Source organism: Cavia porcellus, unplaced genomic scaffold, assembly GCF_034190915.1.
Source record: "Cavia porcellus strain 051 isolate PalLab524CR breed Dunkin Hartley unplaced genomic scaffold, mCavPor4.1 scaffold_28, whole genome shotgun sequence".
Classification (NCBI taxonomy): domain Eukaryota; kingdom Metazoa; phylum Chordata; class Mammalia; order Rodentia; family Caviidae; genus Cavia; species Cavia porcellus.
This window is the reverse complement of record NW_026947511.1, coordinates 45,328,783-45,342,532: the sequence shown is the minus strand read 5'-3', so window position 1 is coordinate 45,342,532 and position 13,750 is coordinate 45,328,783. Positions and strand designations below refer to the sequence as shown.

Here is a 13,750-nt window from a genome sequence, read left to right as displayed (position 1 = left end):
GGATGGGGTTCTTGAGACAGAGTGCTGGACTCTCTCCCTGGAGGGAAGAAGGCTTACTGACTACATTTTATGAGTCACTTACTATGTTCTAGGCCTTATGCTGTGTGCTTTCTGTGTATCAGTAACATGTAGAGTGTGTAACCAAACTTCTAGTGAGAGGACAGAAAAATGGACTAAGAAACAAAATTGAACTCCCTAAGTACCTGGTGGAAATAGATGGTCCTCATAAATATAACTTCAAAAATGAAGCTAAATGGGGGCTGGGGATTTAGCTCAGCGGCATGAGCACCTGCCTTGCAAGCAGGCAGTCGTGAGTTCCATCCCGGTACTGATAAAAAGGAAAAAGACAAAAAAAAAAAAAAAAAAAAAAGAAGCTAAATTATAAAAATATGGCTATTCACCATTTTAAATCTTTTTCTTTTTAAATGACCTAGGGTACAAATAAATAAAACTGCATCATTATTAGGTATGCAGACATGATCTCTTGACTGTTACTTTCTTTGCGTTGATAACAGTTCCTTGCTGATCGTCATTTCTTTTTCTTTTTTATGGTCCACAGTTGAATTTACGACCTAGCACTTGCTCGGCATTGCTTATGCCCCTGAGCTAAATTCCCAGCTACTTTCTTTTGTAACCAAAAGCAAAGTGATTAAATGTTACTTGTGCCTTTCAATAAGAAACATTTGCACAGAATTAATAGAAAATGTTTGTATTAGCGATGCAGTAAGACTTATAAGAACGAACTCTGTCAGGGTGGTTATGTAGTCCTATCTTATTTATCGAATCCCATTTTCCACTAATCGTTTTCCACCAGCTCCCATTTAAAATAATCTAGGTTTCTGGCCTCATTCTGCCAATTTAGTTTCTTGATGTCAAGCACAATATTCTGCTTTGGATTTCCCCCTAGCTCAGCCTCGAGGATCATCTGTGTTGGCTTTGCCTTGCTTGGGCAAATATGTAAATGTGCTGAGCTCCTGGGTCTTGGAACTCTATGGTAGAAGAATTTACCCGGCTAGATCTCACGTTGGTATTGACTGACCTTCGTGTGGGGTCTTGCCTTCATTTTATAAAGTGTTTTCATCCCAAGCATTACCCATCATCAGTGGTCTGTAGTTCCATGAAGGCTGATTGATTTCAATTTATTATTACGACTGCTGTTACTGTCTTTGGTGCTGAGAATTGAACCCTGGGCCTTGCATGTACTAAGTCCCCACTCTGCCACTGAGCTCCCCAGAGGAGGGTTACTGACTCAGTTTCCCAGATGACGCGTCGGATTTGACCTTTAAAGTGAGCTCGTACTATATTCTCAGCGTTCCTTTGGTTTGGGTCTGGGCTTTGACGCTGTCCCAGTGTCCTGTCCCATCAAGGTGGACTGCCGGGCAGTGTGCTGTCGCCTCCTCATGTGCAGTTTGCCTTTGTGAGGAAAAGAGGTGCTGAGCCACTTGAGACAGAGCTGTGGCCAGAGGAAAGCGTGCCACCGATGCTAGTGTCCGGCTACCTTGAGGAGCAGTGCCTTTGCCCAGACAGAACTGTCTCCGCCTCAGAGCAGATAGATAAAAGATGAACTCACAGCTCAGATTATATTTCCCTAAAAAAAAATTATATTTTCTTGAAAGAACAGGCAATGCTAGTGGTTAATCCCTGAGTTAGGAATCCTACTGGTTTGAAATTCTTCAGTGTGCCTTTGTACGGCAGACTGGCAGCCGTGTTTGTGTGACGTAGTTATAGGGTGTAAAGGGAAATAGCCCTGTCTTGCTAGATCTTTGAAGATGCATCAGGTTTTTGTTCTTTACTATGAAATTTGGTGTGACGCTGATTTTAATGCTCAAAAACCTTCACTATACCATAGGCTCCCCCTGGAGATCCCTTCTAATGGTTTCTATGTTTGGAAGTCAGGCTTGTGTTTTTTAGGACAAAAATTAAAGCTTCTAAGCTTGAAGAAAAATTTTTGTGAGGAAAATTTTGTAAATCTTTGTGGAGTGTTGTTTTTTGTTTTTGAGACAGGATCTCACTTTGTGCAGTTCAGGCTGGCCTTGAACTCACTGTGTAGCCCAGATTGGACTCAAACTCTTGATGATCCTCTTGCCTCAGCTTCCCAAGTGCTGGGTTACGGCTATGCACCGCCACGCCCATAGTGCTTTTTATAAATCGAGTGCATATGTGGTAAGGATTGGCCAGTTTTCCAGTGTTCAAATCTAAAAAGAATTTCTTCCAGGGGAGAAGACAGTGGTTCAAATTCTGCACTTCACAAGTAGGGTTTGGGTTCTGGGCTTGCTTGGGCCCCAGGTGACTGTGGAAGCAGAAAGGACAGGTGAGTGACGGACAGGTCTAGGATAATCCCTGAGTTTGGGCCTTGGACCAGTAGATGAATTCTAGTGCTATTTTCTGAACTCCAGGGTGTTACAGGGCACCAGGGGAAGGAAGAGGGTCCATTGTCACCCAAGGGTGTTGCTCTATGTGAAACACAGTGACCTTCATAGTTAATTTCAGCACCTGCCGTGTGCACTATGGAGGTGCTGGATGTCCATGTGAGTAAAACACAGAAATCTGTACCCTGAAGAAACACAAGGACAGTGAAAATAGACAAGTAGGGCTGGGGGTTTAGCTCAGTGGCATAAGCACCTGCCTTGCAAGCAGGCAGTCTTGAGTTCGATCCTCAGTACCGATAAAAAGGAAAAAGACAAGAAAATAGACAAGTAAACTTACGGCACGTCAGACTGAGCTGCACCTCTTGCCCTGGGTTGTAGGTTAGGCACAATAAAGTGACCAATGAATGACAATGATCATGGGAGGTGATGTGGAACCCGAGGTAACCGAATCTTGGGCTGAAGGATTCACAAATGCAAAGATCCTGTGCAGGAAGAGCTGGGAAGCCAGGCTGGCCAGAGCTGAATGAATCAGGGCCAGGTACAAGGAGGCCAGGTGCAGGGCTGCAGCGGTGCGGGGAGCCTTGAGGGTCTGACTTGTCTGGGCTGTGACTTTTACTCCAAGCCGGGAAGGGAAGCCTTGGAAGGTTAGAGCCAGAGGAGAGATACCGTCCTGCTTAGACTTCAGCAGATCGCTCTGCTCTGAGGTCCACACTTTTCCCTTTCTGTTCCTTAGCTATTAGAGCTGTTGTTTGTAGCTAGAAAACGATTGGGAGAGGAAAGAAACAGTACAGAGACCTGACCTGTGCCCACAGCTCATTCCAGCATTCCCAGAGTTCCTGAGCCAGTATTTTTTTTGGTCCCTAGAAATCCGGTGGAGTCTGTTCCAGCTCTCTAAATTGCATGGGCTTACTTTACTTTTCCAGGTTTTTGTTGCCAAAAGGAAGGCAGTGAGAGATTAGCTGTACAGGTCAGCTTAAGAGGAAGAGTAGCTAGCTCGCTGGCGAGTGGTTAGAGTCTAACTCCTTTGGCGTGTAGGATTTTCTTACTATTGGGTCATATTGTAAAAGCCACCTTTATCTTCCTTAAACATTTACAGTCTCATTTATTTGGTTTTACTTGGTCCTGTCTGTGGTTTGCATTCCTCCAACTTTCCTTTGTTAGGAATTTTCATAGACGCTGGGTGGCCGCTGCTCGTCCCCCATGTCTCAGTTATGAGGCCCCAAGGACCTTTCTGTTATCTGGAGTGGATCTTAGCGATCGAAAGATGTTACAGATACGTGACCTTATAAAAACCTCTGCTACCTATTGTTTTCTCTGCCTTGGTAGAGACCAGCTCTTCGCCTTCAGCAAAGCTTATCCCCTTTTGCTGACGCTCTATCATCTGGTCGCAGGAACCGAGTTTCCCTGCAAACATAGATTCCCATGGTAACATAACAAAAAGGTAACAGAACAAATGTTTATTTTGTCTAGACCTGCTGTCTGACTGACTGTAGACCCTGACCATGTTGGCTCCTGTTAACTTGGCATGATGTGGTTACAGATTTCCTTGTTTCCCTCAAAACCTCCTCCTGTGGGCTGCAGGGCTACTGTCACTGTGCTTGTGACATAAAGGGGGGTGTGTGTGATTCCTCACTGTCACGCTTAGGCTGTTTCTGAGCCTAAGTCCATTATGTCCTGCAAACACACACTAATAACAATTAACAAATGTAGAAAAGCATTAAGTCCAGAGTGTAAACAGCACACAACACATGGCACAGTGAACAACAGCAGCCCCCTCCACACAAAACAAAAGCCCATTGAAGCTTGCTGCCTTTGGATTTCACGTACTCACTTGGTGTTGTCGGTGCTCGGCATTGCAGTCAGTGCTAGGCTTACAAAGGTGTAAACAATAGGAAGCAACCCAGGTGCTTGCTGAAGTTATCTCAGGCTACCTTTACGTTTCCACTCTTTCTCTGAAAATCTTACACTTCTGTGCCTCTCACAGATTTAGCAAAACAGTGGTCCCTTGGTACATTCAGGGCCACTGTGCAGGGCTGTGTGCTGGGAATCTGTGAGGGAAAGGCTTCCATCTGGTGACTCAGAGCTGGAAAGTGTGTCACTGCGGAAGGTCGGAACTGGATTGTCTGCTGAGGGCCGAGGGAAGCTGGTTCTGAAGACCAGGCTTGTGAGAGTGCGGCTAGGTCCCCCACGGTAGAGCCTAACCCCCCGACTTCTGTTTCCTGCCTCTGCCTTGCCAGTCTTGTCACCTGCAGATCGAGAGCTGTGACTCTGCCCCCTTACTCCTCCCTGTAGCGCCACGCTTTGAGGAGTCGGGCTTGCGTAAGTGGGTACCAAACCCTCTTCCTTCTATTTCTCATCCTCCAGCAGGTGGAACTCGATTGCCGGAAATAATTGCTTAATTCACGTCTTCGATGGCCATGCCCTCTTTCCTTCCCTAGTAAATCCTTTATTTCCAGCTTTTAGCTAGCTTGAACCTTCTCAAAGATTTAAGCTTTTGAATAAATAGTTTTTGATTCCATCTTCTTCTTCAGCAGATACTGATGAAAATCTCACCTTCCTTATTCAGTATCGTACAGTGTGACTCCCCAATGATAGTTGTATTACACTGTAGTGGGATTTTGATGTTGGTGTCTTGTGTTGATGTACTGCTATCCCCTTAAACTGATACTAAACAAAGTTTGGATTGCCTGCTTTTCTGCTCTGAAGTTAGCAGTTTGGTTATGAAATCATACTGATGCTAGAGCAGAAAGGAAAAATTAGCAGATTAAAACAACAAGCAGGGTGGGGGGTGTAACTCTGCGGCACAGGGTTCTGAGTTTGATTCCCAGTGCCAAAAAAAAAAAATTGATAAAAACCAAGCAGTGAGTCCTATGGGACTCTCTAAAGTTGTGTTTATATGCTCAGACACACCTAGGGTTGCTTAACCTGTGGGCATTTTGGGTGGGAGGATAGTGTTTTGTGTGGTCTGACGTGCACACACCTTAGCAGTACCCATGTCTCCTACTCAGAAGATAACAATAACAAAATTTTTGTTACTGTGTTATGTGTTATGGACATGTGTTCATAACTTCCGGGATAAGAACAGCATTCCCAGCGGCAGGGGCCTGGATACACCTGAGCCGGCCCGGGATGGAGAGCTCGAATCGCACTGGTCACACACATGAGGGCCATGTGGTCTCCATGAGCGACTGCAGGGGTTTGGTTTTGTGATAATGAGAATCAAACTTGGGACCTGGAGCTGGCCAGGCAGGTGCTGTGCTATCCCTGACTGCCTTTGTTTTTGTTTTTGTTCTTTGCTACTTTGTGACCCATTTTAGGGTTTTTGAGTGTTTCTGGAAAGGAAAACTGCTGTAGGGCTTAGCATACAGTCTTTCCCCTGGTGTTTCTTCTAGTGTGTGCTTTCCTCTCCTTTCCGTATCGAGCCCTTTCAAGCCCCTAAACATGTAATGCTCTTAGAAAGCCATAAAAAGCTGCCGTTAAATTAAGAAGCCAGAGGAATACTGTATTATTATAAATTCATTTTACTGAGCCGGGCATGGTGGCTCACGCCTGTAATCCCAGCACTCGGGAGCTGAGGTAGGAGGATCGTTGTGAGTTCGAGACCAGCCTGGGCTACAAAGTGAGCTCAAGGCCAGCCTGAAGTGTACAGCGAGACCCCGTCTCAAAAAGACAAAAAAAAAAAGGAAGTTACAAGCAGAGAGTGAGCCAGTGCCTGAAAATGCCTATACCTCTAGGTGTTAAGGCAACTTGATGTGAAAGTCTGAAGTACGTGGGCGCATACTTTTAGGTTTACATTGCTGACTTACTGTAGTGAGGGAAGTTTGCCCACCATCCATCCTACAGGGCTCAGCGCTCAACAGTGTGTGAAAAGGAAAATGGGTAGGATGTGAGTGAACCGTATATGTGAGGCTTTGATTGTGCAGAAGTAGGGGCACTGTGGGGTAGGGTGGCTGGGACGATTTCATGGAGGAGGAAGGACTTGAGTGGTGTCTTGAACGATGGGTGGAGTTTGGAGAGCAGGAGAGGAGTGGTTTTTAGATAGTAGGAGAAAACATAGCTCAAGGAAATAGAAATAAAAATAGGTAGACACCAGGAGTGTCTCAGGCAGGGCCACCCCGCTGTGGCTCTCGTTCTGTTCTGATTGTGCTTCAGAACCACTAGCCGAACTTCTGAGCCTGGAGACGCTTGGGTCCTACCCCCAAGTGGGGAGAACGAGGCTTTGCATTTGTAGTCTGCGGTGTGTCTAATTTGCCGCACTACTTTAGGCAGGAGAGGGCTGTTACAGTTTCTTGAGTTATGAGAATAGAGCAAGGTTTTAAAGTCAATTTAGGGGGACAGACACAAAGGATGGATGAGAAGGAGCAAATGTGCTGCTTGAGAAGTTTTTTTTTTTCCCCCAGTACTGGGAATTGAACTCAGGACCTTGTGCTTGCCAGGCGGGCTCTGTACCACTGAGCTAGGTCCCCAGCCCTTCTTGGCAAGTCTTCAGCAGTTGTTTATACCTCTGTTCATTTGACTCCTTACAGTTTTCAATTCTTTTTTCCAAACTCGCGACCTCACACTGGCCAGGCAGATGCTTGTGCTGCTGAGCTAGATTCTCAGCCTCTTGGTTTTCAATTCTTTGAGGTTAGGAACTGTCTGCTTTCTAGTGTATGCTTACTTTTGCATCATATGCCAGTCCTTGGTAGGATTCTTTCTTTCTTTCTTTACTTACTCATTTGTCTTTTTGAGACAGAATCTCACTGTGCAGTTCAGGCTGGCCTTGAGCTCACTTTGTGGCCCAGGCTGGTCTCCAATTTGCAATGATCCTCCTGCCTCAGCTTCCTGAGTGCTGGGATGACAGGCATGCACCACCACGTTCCGTTTGGGATAGATTCTTATGATAAAAAGATAAACCATGGCATTTGGTGTCTCTCTCAGCCTGGAGCGGGAAACAAATACCTGAAAGACTAACTGTTTTTTGAAGTCAGTGTCTAAAATACTGGCTATGGCGTGTTGCTGTCTGTACTAATTTTTAGATAAAATAAATTTTTATCTAAAAAAGAATTTTTTAATAAATGTGTATTTTAACGTGGAAAAACTATTTAACATAGCATAGATTGACAAATTATTATATTGGGGTTCTCAGTTATACTTTAATAACCTGTCCATTTTACTATTATTTTAGAAATATACTCAACCTCCAGTTTAAGAATGAGACATATATATTGGGAGTTCACTATGGGGAAAAACAGAAGCTGCAGATACACGCAGGAATATTGAAGATTAGCGTGTTCATTTTGACTCTGAGTGTTTAAACTTCTCTTCACGCCTAGAAGGCACTTTCTTGTGCTCCTCTGAGCTTTCAAACAGCGCTGTGTACTGAGCAGAGCTGGTGACATCTCTGTCTTGGATTTGGAAACAGCTTTATGGAAGCTTTGGCTGAGGTCACCTGTCCAGTGCCAAAACCAAAGCTGGTACTCAGCTCACGTACCACCCGCTGCTTCTTCCCTACATCACACGGTGTGTTTGTCCTCACTACAGTTAGTCTGGTAAAATCAGGTCATCAAAGTACTGCAGGGAGCATCCACCCAGACAGAGAAGTAGCTTTGTTAAGTAGAATCTTAGTGTTTGGGGGAATCAATAAATCAATTCTTACCTGGTGCATTACCTGTAATGCAGCGTCACCAGAGCTTAGCAACCCCGTGCACTGCAGAAGGTGATGCATTTCCTCTCGCCAGCAGCGTGGCCGGCTGGGAGCTGTGGTTCTCCGCTGCTGCTCAGCATCAGGCAAGAGCACCAGGCCACTTGTTGGGAGCTAGGAGAAGAGCCCAGTTCAAACTGAAGTCCAGCTTCTGAGTCCCCACTACCCTCACACCTTGGCAGAGCTGGACCATCTCGAGTGAGGGGCCATCTGTATTTTGGTAAAGGAATCAAGATGCTCTGGTGGTGGCTGTAGAGGCAGAACTTTACTCCCCCTTACCCGGGAGCTGCACTGGTGACTCGCTGTTCTGACACGTAGGGATGGTGCAGCAGTGCTGGAGTGTGACTCCAGGACAGTTTGAAGATGACATGTGCTGCCTGCCTTGCTCTGTCTGAGATCGCTGGCTCCAGAGCAGCTCCTCCACCTTGACGCTGATTGGCATTTGATAACCCATTGTGGGGGTGCCCTGTCCATTCAGCACATCCTTGGACACTGGCCCCGTATGCCGGTGGCACTTCCTACACGCCAGTTGTGACAGCCTCAAATGTTCCTGGGGGACAAAAGGGCCATCTATGGAAAAACCTGCTTTAGGGGAAGCCACCTGCTGGGCTGGGAGTGTGAAAAAGCAGCCCTGAGGGGAAGCTCTGTGTCACCAGTAGGCTTCCGGCCAACAGCCCTCGTGGGGGCCCCCGGCTCAGTCAGGTTTCAGGTGACTTTGGCTGTGGCCAGGGTCTTGTCTAGAGATGTAGGAGAAATGATGAGCCGAACCATCCAGATACAAATTCCTCACCCGCAGAGGCTGTGAGATCAGGTAGCTGACACACTGTGTTTTCATCAAAACCTGTGCACGTCACACGAAGTGGAGAGTTACAGGGCCGAGACAGATACCGTTAGGACACACCGATGCCTGGTGTGTGCACACGTGGTCGTGTTCGGGGAATATACCTGCAGCGTGGAGCTGAAGTCTGTAAACACTGCTGCCTAAAAGGACTTAATGGTAGCGGCAAGCAGTACCACGTAATCACAGGGCAGCATACCATTAGGCTATTTACACTTCCAGACTTGCTTGAGAGGCCTTAAAAATTATTTGATCCTGTAAAAAATTTTGTTACTGAAATTTTCAAACGTGCAAATCTAGAGAAGTTTGCCTGTATGGATACCATCATAATGAATCTTCAGAAAAATAATCTCTTAAGAGAGAAACAGTCCGGGTATGGTATTGTTGCTGTCACTGTGAGCTGGCGTCTGGTCTGCATGCAAAAAATAAGTCACATCGCATGGCGATCAAAGAATTAACTGCTGCCACTGTAGCTTTGAAGCGAGGAGATACTTTATAGAGTTATTGTATCTTCAAATGGAACTTACCCAATAAAGACTAATTGTACTTGACATTTTAATCAGGTTTTGGATTTCTAGATTGTGTACTTATGTGAATTTCTACATTGCTTGGATATTCTTGTTTATTATCTCTAGTAAAAATGGAAGCAGTCGTGAACGGTTTTGCTTCACTAGTTAGACATTATTGTTGCGGAAATCGGACTGCCTTGGGCACATAGTGAATATCTGTAGTTTATCTTACCACAAATACTGTTTTCCTACCTACATAGACTTTCATGAAAATACCTGGTTTATGTAACAGTTTTTGAACTATAATTTGCATAAATAGTGATCAATTACTGTTTTTTTCCCCATCCTGTGCTATTTGTTTATTTGGTCTTTTTTAAGAAACTAAGTTCCATTTCAGGTTTTTGTATATAAACTGGGCACAGCGTTATATACAAGGGAGGCTGAGGCAGGAGGATTTCAAGTTACAGTCCTGCATACACACTTTAGCGAGACCGTATTTCAATGTCAAAAGAATTGTAAAGGGCTGGGGCTCTAGTTCAGTGCCAGAGCGCTGCTGAGATCCGCGGTACTGCAGGTGAATGGATGAGAGGATACGTCAGGTCATTCTGAAGTCTTTTCCCCTTAGTGGTGTTGGGACCAAACCTAGGAGCATGCACGTGCTTGGCCGTTACTCTGTACTTTTAAAAACATGGCTAATTAAAGAACTTGAGAGGTAGTGAAGACAATAAAAGATAACTAAGTTTCAAATATTAGGAATTTGGGGGCAGGGATCGCTTGCAAGGCACTGATGGTTCAGTTTGCAGAACAAACACTAAAATGGGTGTTAGAATTTTTGTTGTTGTTGTTGTTTTGAAACAGAGTCTTACTATACAGAGTTCAGCCTGGCTTTGAGCTCACTTTGTAGCCCAGGCTGGTCTCGAACTTGCAAGGATCCTCCTGCCTCAGCCTCCCGAGTGCTGGGATGGCAGGAGTGCACCACCACACCCAGCTGAGGGTTAGAAACTTTTAAAGTCAATCTTAAATCCCCTGTGCCTCTGGATAATATATTTTGAGGTTCCACAGTCCAAATTTTAGTTTTAGTTTTTGCATAAATTACTTGTATTTTCATACCATTATTTCCCAAATGGAGAGGCAGAGCATTCTCCTGAGAAGTCCAGTGATTCTTGCATATTTATCTGAATTAATTTATTTATTCTTGATGCTGGGGGTCGCACAATGGCTTCTTAAATTCTAGGCAAGTGTTTTACCACTAAGCTATGCACAACTTTATCTGAATTTAAAAAGGGAGACAGAGTAGATACTGTAATATCGTGAGATTTGTATAGAAAGATCTGTCCAGTGTGGTAATTACTGAAATTTGTGTCAGGTATTACAGGTAAGGAGAAAACTGCAAGTTAGTCTGAACTACTTAATTATTGAGGAGGCAAGCTTCTCAGTGGTGTGAGCCTGGCAAGCGCGAGGTTGTGAGTTCGATCACAGGTACCAAAAAAAAGAAAGAAAAAGAAAAAAAAAAAGTATCTCCATAATCATCATCATCATCCTTCTCCTTAGTAGAGTGCTGTACAACTCCCTGGCTTAGGCTCCTGCACAGAGAAAGCAAATTTCCAAGACTATTTCCAATTATCCCTAATTTAGTCAGAAAAAAGCCTAAAATTGTATGATCTGGAGAAGAGAGGTCATGTTTTTGCAAATTGTTTCGCTTAGATATTTTAATGAACTTGATGCATTAATGAAACTTCACTACTTCTATGTAACTACAGATGTTAATGTATTTAAATATTTTCATTAATTTCCCAAAATAAAATTGTTTTTCATGATTATTATTACTCACTGTTATTTGCCCTACTAGGGAAACCAACACCAAGGCAAATTCTCCACCATGCAACTCCCCACCCCTGGCCTTAAACATTAGTGAGGGGTCATTTTGCTTTTTCATTTTTGTTTTTTTGAGACAGGGTCTCGCCATGTAGTTCAGGTTGGCCTTGAGCTCACTGTGCAGTCCAGGCTGGTCTCAAACTCTTGCCAATCCTCCTGCCTCAGCCTCCCGAGTGCTGGGATTACAGGCGTACAGCACCATACCCAGCTCATTTTTGCTTATTGACATCAATAGCGGGCTAGAGAAGCCACCCATGATCAATGAAAAAAAAGTACAAGATCACTTATAATTCCTGCACATCACTAAATCTTGTCAGGTGATTGCTCTTTCTTCATTCTCTGCTGGGGAAAACCCAAACGGTTATTCTGAAGGAGATTTTGGACTAGTTACGGTGTCCCTGCTGTGTGTGCATGTGGCTTTGAGGCAGCAAGCAGCACCCCTTTCCTAGGCATCTCTCTCCAACCTGGGCGACTGGTGAGGCGCCCGATCTGCCTGCAGGTACAGCCCAGGAGATCTGCATGCCGGGACCTGTCATAGAACACAGACACACTCTCCTGTGTCCCGTACCCAGCCAAGCCCTGCCCAGAGCTCTGGTCAGCGTGGGGAGATGTGGCTGGAGAATATGGAGCTTATTATCTAAGTTTTGGACACACTTCAGATTTCCTCTTGGATTAGCTCTGGGAGAGCCGGGCTGTGCTCTCCTGCTCTCCTCCTAATAATGACCCCTGGCCTTTGCTTTATGACGGAGTCTCCAGTGCTGGGTGCCCTGAGAAGGGAACCCTCTGAAACCTACTGTTAAACTTTTGTCAGGATGTTGATGTGATGACTAGGACATTTTCCCGCATTAATCAGTGTCTCCTTCATAAACACAAGCTGGAGGAACTTTTCTCCAAGTGTATTACAGGAATAATGATGCCTCTCTGCAGTTCTCCTGTGAACCTGGTTTGTTTTTATTGTATGGTTCCATGTGTTCTCTTTCATGGAAGCCGTCTTAGACTCAGTACTAAATCTGAGGTCCATCTCGAAGAGATACTTACTAAGCAGGGACCTCAAGATATATGCTAACCTCATCCGTGGACTTTATTTCTTTCCTATTTATCTTATTTTTTTCCCCCTCAATCACTTACTGTTTTATCAGATGACATCTCTGCAGGCTGCTTTAACCTCATTGTGGAATAAAGTAATATATACGTAAGTAAATTTAGAAGTTAAACAAAATTATATTAGACCATATTACAGTTCCCCACTAGGCTGGCTTTTTTTGCTGCGGGTGTGTAGCAGAACTGAGGAGACAATTATAAAAGTAAACAAGACTGTTTCTTTTGCAATACCTGGACTGGACGCGGCCTTGCTGAGCTACCTCCCCAGCCCTTTTTTTTTTTCCCTTTGGAAACAAGTTCCTGCTACTTTGCCCTGGCTGACCTTTGACTTTTGATCCTCCTGTCTCAGCTTCTGAAGTAGCAGGAATTACAGGCATGTGCCACTGCACCTGGCAACAAACACTCAATTTTATTTAATGAATATTATTATGTTCAGGGCAGTAGATCCAGTCAGCAGTTAGATGAGTGACATTGACATCCTGATATTTGTAACAATCACTTTTAATACGTTGTATGGATCCTTTTTGTAGTTTTTTAATGAATCATCTTATAAAATATGAGCAAATTTTTTTTTTTGATACCAGTGATTGAACTCATGACTGTGCGCTTGCAAGGCAGGCACTTTTGCAGCTGAGCTAAATCCCCAGCCCAAGCTAAATTTATAACTTGGAAGATTGGTATACATTCACAGTTGAGGGGAAAAACTTTTTAAGCAATGTATCTTGCTTTTTAGTTGGAGAACCTAATTATAAATATAACTCAATTTCTTCATGCTTCATGAAAATGGTATCTGCTTGTAATCCTAGTTTTAAAAATGTGATTATAGGTAGGTATCTTCCCAGCAGGTAATACTGGTAAGTGAATCATTAAGGGCAGAACCAGCAGTCTCATCCCTGGCCCCAGCCTGAGTCTCAGAAGAGGAGGCGTATTGAAGTTAGGCATAGTTTGGAATCTCAGCTGATACTGGATATGTGATCTTAAGGGATTTGTTTGGGCCAGGGGTTTAGCTCGATGGTGTAGGTGCCTGCTTGGCAAATGTGAGGTCGTAAGTTCGATTCCTGGCACAAAAAAAAAAAAAAAAAGAAAAGGGATTTGTTAATGTTTCTGACCACTGATTGGTTCCTTCCTTCCTTGGAAAATAAACAAAACTACATTAACTTTTAAAAAAAATGTTTTTTGAGAGTGAGTCTCACTGTAATTCAGGGCAGGCCTGGACTCACTGTGTAGCCCAGGCTCGCCCTGAATTTACAGAGATTCTTCTGCCTCAGCCTCCTGCGTGCTGGGATTACAGGTGTCTGCAACCCACCCAGTAAAAAAACATTTTTTTTAAGAAAGGAATTTCTGCTTTTGGTAACTCTTAATTTAGTACAAAATA

General features: G+C 44.3%; 1 protein-coding gene across 2 annotated transcripts in view; it reads left to right on the top strand.

The window, feature by feature from the left end:
- Positions 1 to 13,750, top strand: part of Mapk14 (mitogen-activated protein kinase 14) — a 61,120-nt gene that overhangs the window by 3,807 nt on the left and 43,563 nt on the right. The gene's annotated exons all lie outside the window — the stretch shown is intronic.